This window comes from Lathamus discolor, chromosome 1, assembly GCF_037157495.1.
Source record: "Lathamus discolor isolate bLatDis1 chromosome 1, bLatDis1.hap1, whole genome shotgun sequence".
NCBI classification, from domain to species: domain Eukaryota; kingdom Metazoa; phylum Chordata; class Aves; order Psittaciformes; family Psittacidae; genus Lathamus; species Lathamus discolor.
In genome coordinates, this window is record NC_088884.1 from 58,797,759 (window position 1) to 58,803,758 (window position 6,000).

A 6,000-nucleotide genomic window follows, 5' to 3' on the forward strand; every position below is an offset into this window, starting at 1 on the left:
AAGGGTCACTTGAAAGTTGTTTATTTCAGTGGCATCCTTGATTGCCTTCTGTGGTGTATATTAAGAAGCTCGGGTGTGTGTTGCATTATTTTTGCTCTCTTAGTGGACTATTGAAAAGTAAAAGAAAATGAGATTTCAAGGGTACAAAATGAATCCTGATTTCAGTACATGTTCCTAAAACACTTCTTGTATTTTTTTCACAACTTGCTGGTAATAAACACTGCTAGCGCAATCACTCCTGGAAGATGAAAGATAGAAAAGCAAATTCGAAGTTTTCATCCAAACACATGGAAATATACATTAAATCCTAACCAATGTCAGTTATTGCTTGATAGCCTTGTCCAGGCTGATATGCCCAGTAGGCCTTCAGTCTTTGGATTTTAATGATATACTGTACCTAAGACCTATTTCTTTCCTTGAATCACCTAGAAGTATTATGTTACAACAAGGTATTGTTTTCTCTTAGTAGGTGTAGGCTTAAATTTTAAACTAACAATAGCGTGTGTGCCTTTAGAGTAGTAGAATAGACCAAACTGTTCTAGTTTACTGACATGTAGAGAGAAAGCAATGTTTAGTTGACGGGGGAAGGAACATCATGGGACTGATAACAACTAAGGGGACAGTAAATAAGACCAAGGATGCCAGCCTTCAAGACAGCAGAGTGGCACCCAGTGTAGAGCAAGACTGGAACAGAACAGAAGCAAGGACATACCAGCTGCTAACTCAACACTAGGACCTTGCAAGTATGCACAAGCATTGAGGTCATTCAGTAAACACAGTGAAGAAGACTACCAGAGACCCCCACTCAGCAAAAAAGCACAGGCGTAATTAGGATGCAAATATAATTAGTTCCTGGAAAAACTATAAATATGCATGAGTATGCTAAATATATAGCCGCTGTCGTCAAGATCAATTCGATACTCAGTGTAGACAGTGATAGCCTTTACATTGATTTCAATATTCTGTGAGTTGAATGTCCTGAGCAGCACTTTTTTAACTAACTCATAAAAGTGTCCTCCGGACACTTCTTTCCTGTACACACCTCCTGCTGTCTTTAAAGTGTGTAATCACTATCCAGACTTGGGATGGTATTTGAAATTCTGCTGATTTTCCACAACTCCAGTCAACACCCTGGTGTGTGCTCCCCCACTGCACCAAATGTGACCCATGTTTTTATCAGTTTGGTCATTCCATAGTAACAGATCAAAATCTATGAGGAGTGGGGTTAGGTGTACTTTGTTTTAACTGTATCTGCCATAGTATAGTCAAATATCCTGGCTGGCTATGGGCAAAGATACTGAACTTCTAATTTTGAGAGAAAAGAAGTCAGGCTTCTGTCACTTTCTGGTCTTCCAACTTTCTCTGCAAAACCCAAGCAGGGACATGAATGAGCTATGTGGGAGAGCTCACATCTACATCCCAATGTGGTCATGCTGAACTGATCAGGATGAGATAAACCCTTGCTTCTTTCTGGAAAAAGAAAATAGATCTGAAGACCAGTCTTTTTCTCTCTTTCACATGCAGGTGCTGTTGGGTAGGTGAGAAAGTTGAGCACTTTTCATAGGAGAAATCAAGGATCATGTGTGCGTGCTGCAGGGTGGGGTGTGTGCCCAGAGCAAGGAGACATGAAAACACATGAAGAACCTAAACTTCCTCTAACAGGCAAAAGAAACCTCACTCGGAGTATCTCCACACAGAAGCTGGCTAGGGTTCAATTTATTGATTTATTTCCTATGTATTTATATTAAAATAGTTTTTGACTCCTCAAATAATGCTTGCTCCTTGGGGTAGGACAGTATCAACAGCCTAGTAAGGCAGAAGATGTGACAGTGTAACTGTACCTATAGTAGGGACAATAGCCTGGGAATTACACTGGTAGAAGCACTCTTGTAATTGAACTGTTTAAGCCAGTATAAAATGATGTGTGTTGGTGTAACTTAGTTCTCTTTAAACAGCTGGAAGAGGAAAGTCAGGGGTAAAGCTTCTCTCTAACTTCTCCTCAGGCTGCAGTGGTTTTGCAGCCCCCAGCAGCTGTAGCATGCAGGCAACAGCAGCAGTGGAGGAATGAAGTGCTAGGAATCAGGTGTCCCCGACAGAGGGAAAAGTGTTTCCACGCCATGCTGATGGGGCTTTCTTCACCTGAGTAGCATCTTCTGTGTAGGAAAAAGAATCACAGAATCACAGAATCACAGAATCCCAAGGGTTGGAAGGGACCTAAAAAGATCATCTAGTCCAACCCCCCTGCAAGAGCAGGAGCAAAGAACTCAAAACTAAGACAAGGACAGAAGGGATCAAGATGACAGCAGCTGTTCCTCTTCCAAAGTTTCAGTAGATGGAAATGAGCAATGATTTGACAGGATCCCAATCAAGAATGGTGGAAAGAAAAGGAATTTGTCTGACCCTTTAATCCAATCCCTGCAATAGATTCAAATAACAGTATCAGGGTATATAGGCATATATATAAATACACGTATGCACAAGTATTTATGTATGTGAATGTTTACCAATGTAATTTTTCAATTGCTTATGGTTTATGAGACATGCTGTAATGCCTCACAAGTTACTGTTACAGTGTACCTCATTAAAAAAAGAAATGTAGCCAATTTTTAAAATGTGTTACTACCCAATATATTAAAGGGGCTTCTTTGAGGCAGTGACACTCCATTTCATATGTATCTGTTTAAGTAACTTAAGACACTGGATTAATTACTGAATGGAATACATGTATATGTAACAGTTCTGTTACTAGTATTTCACATGTTGAATGAATTGCTGAAAGATGAAATCTGAAAGATGGGATTGGGGTGAAACAAAAGTCTGCATATCCACCTTTAAATATGTAGCTTATGCTAAATACTGTGAAATCTCTTTGAAGTCAGTAATTATTTTGCATCTACTGTTTTCAAATACTGACCCTTTTGATACAGTAAGATTAACTAACTTGTGATGGTATAACTGATGCTTGAGATACCTCAGTATACTTTCTCCACTTGAAAGCACTGTGTATTGAGTTCCCATTCTGTGGCACTGTGAAGGGCTTCTCCTATAAAGAGAATGGGTGTCTTTTAAAAGAAAAAGTCACTGCTGTGGAAAAACAACAAAACCAATTTCTGAGAATTAAGAAGCATATCAAAAACCATGGAGCTCTTGGCTTAAATTGTTCAGTGCATTCTTATATTCTTCCCAGCAATTCAGAAGGGAGCCATTTCCTCCTTGTTTTCTAAGTCTGAGGCCCTACAGATTGGGTAATGGATGAGAATAAAAACATTTTGATGATAAGAGTTTTACAATGGGATCATTGTCAGATTGGTACCATGAGGGCTCTACTGGGGGCCATTGTCATCCCTGTTTCCTTTCTGCTAATGAGTGGATCCTGGTTCTCACTGAGGTATAGTGAGAGATCAGTGTAGCTACCCAAGAGCTAGCAGTGGCTCATCTTTCTTGTCAGCCTCCCTGTACTCACTGTGACAAAGTGAAAGGCTTTGGAAAAACCAGACTCATTCAGTGTAATTGAACTAAATGGATAATAGGACACTTATTAGCGCATTAAACAGAAGAATACTCTTTGCTGGCTTTTGCAAAGACTACAGCTCTTTGTCATTTTATAATAGACATTCACTTAGGAGTCTATTCTTTCTTGTGTGCATTGGGATTTTTCAGATATCTAACTCACATCAATATTAATGGAAGTTGTGCAAGTAAACCCTGGGAATTCAGAAAAATAAAAAATGAAACCTTTGTGTTTCTAGGAAAAATGCAGCAAAAAGCTGAGAATAGAGTCTGTAATTGTTTCTTTCTATTATGGGACTATCTTGGAGGCAAAAAAAAGCTCAAATTATAAATTAAAGCCAACCAGGTATGGACAAATTCTTCAGTCCCAACTTAGCCTTGATAGTAGCTTGTCCTTCAGACAACCTAAGTCTGCCCAGTTATCTCAGCTTTTTGTGGAGTAAAAGGGAACTCAGAACAAAGCACTACGATCATTCTGCTTCCCAGTCTGAAGCCTTTACATACAGTTCTTAGATACGGTTATCCTCTTGCTCTGTTGGCATCAGTCAGTAAGATACTCTTTGACATGAGGAATCAGAGGTGTGTTTTTACTCAATGGTATGATTTAAAAATACTGGTAAGGCTGCTGATTTTTCCTTTCCAGTTCAGCTCTGCATAGATCCAGCAATACTCCGTTTACAGCTTACTGGTGTCTTTTATGTTCAATATACTTGCCAAATATTAAACCAGGTTCTCTTGTCATTTAATTGATGCTTTGGCATAACCCAGAGCTGTGTGTGAAACTATTCAAGTCCACAGCACTTGTAAATTAGATAAAATCAGGAAGAGATGATTACTCATTAGCATTTATCTTATGTAGAAGTATTCCAGCTGGACACAGCTGTTAATGCCAAAACTTACATGATGAGACCAAACTTGCAGTAAGAGAACCCCAACTTCTAGTGTTTTCTCACCTTGCCATTTCTTATTTTACAGGTGGAGAAACTGAGGGAGGAATATGGCTGTAAATTGCTCTAGTCTGGAGAGTAAGTGGAAGTCAGGAGGAGAATTAACATTCAGTTTCTACTGCTGCCCTTCACTAAAGCATCTCTCAGTTTTTCAGAGGAACTTGTTTCTTGTGAACCCAGCTTGCAATTAAAATGAAAGTGTTGGAGTGAAGAAGGAACAGGGAAGCAAGGACAGGTAGTGCAGTTCTGCATTCTCTTTTTATTAATACATGGAAAACCAGAGATTTGCCTGGTATGGAGTGCAGCCTACCTAATTTTTCTCCTCACTTAGTTGCTACAGTTTAGCCAAAGAAATGTCTTATTTGTCCCTCATGGTTTCCTTATTAAGTTGGTATAGTGCTGCATTTATTTCCTTCACACTTACAAAGGAGCAGGAATTTCCCCCCAGGGTATTTTGCCTCATGGAGCAGCTCACAGCCAGCAGGGAAAATTCAGTATTCTGGGAACACCGGTGGCTGTGCTAAAGATAAGAACAAAACCAGACTTCTTCAGGCAGTGAATTAGTTTTCTATTAGTTTTTTACACCTGTCTCAAATAAGCAAGCCCTGGTTTGGAAAAAAATAGATTGCTTAGGGAAGTAGCTAAATATGCACTTAATAGGCTCAGTTCCCATCTCATTTACCTTTATGTAATCAGAAACAAACTCATCTAATGCAGAGCAGTTACATCAAAGTAGAACCAAACTGATAGGCAAAATCAAGCCATTACATTTGGGGATGCTGTAGTATGTGTTCTTAAAGACAGGAGGCAGCCTAATAGAACTGATACTGTATAGCTGAAAATTATGCTTTAGGAAAACTCAGGGAGGTGGCTGTCCGTTTCAATTTATCGGGTATTTGTACCCAGGTCTTTTGAATGCCTGATAATAATCCTCTCTTGTTCCCTAATTGGGAACATTTCGGTTGTCTTCCACTAGATGGCTACACGGAAAGCAGTTTTGCGAAGAGCAGAGGCATGCAGCCCTTAACGTCTGTGAGAAGCTTTACTTGCTTCTCTTTATTTTCCTTCCTTTTTTAGTCTCTAGCTATGTGATGCAGCTGAGCTTCCCAGGCCAAAAAGTTGCCTTCTGTGAAGCTTGGAGAAAGTCGCCATCTTGGAGGAGCCTGCAGCAAATTGAGCAAGGTGATCAATTTGATTCTGGTTTCATTCAGCACCAGTCTGCATGCCATGGCTGTGCTCAAACTGTATGTCCGCACCAGTAGGTTAAAGGAGTATCCTGAGTGTTGTGTACAGCAGACCTTAACACTGGCCCTTGTTATATGGCCAATACAAAACCTGCTGCCTTGTGCCGGTTATGCTATGCATGGTGTTTGGCCACAGTGCTCCAGCAATTAATACTAGATCTGTGCCTTTTTATCACTTGCAGTACTACTGTGATACAGAGCAGGTGAGGGTACATGAGTTTGTTTTCCCCAAATTAGCCAGAGCACCTTATTCCAGTTTTCCACCAGCTGTAGGAGGAAAGAGAGAGTAGCTGCTGGAG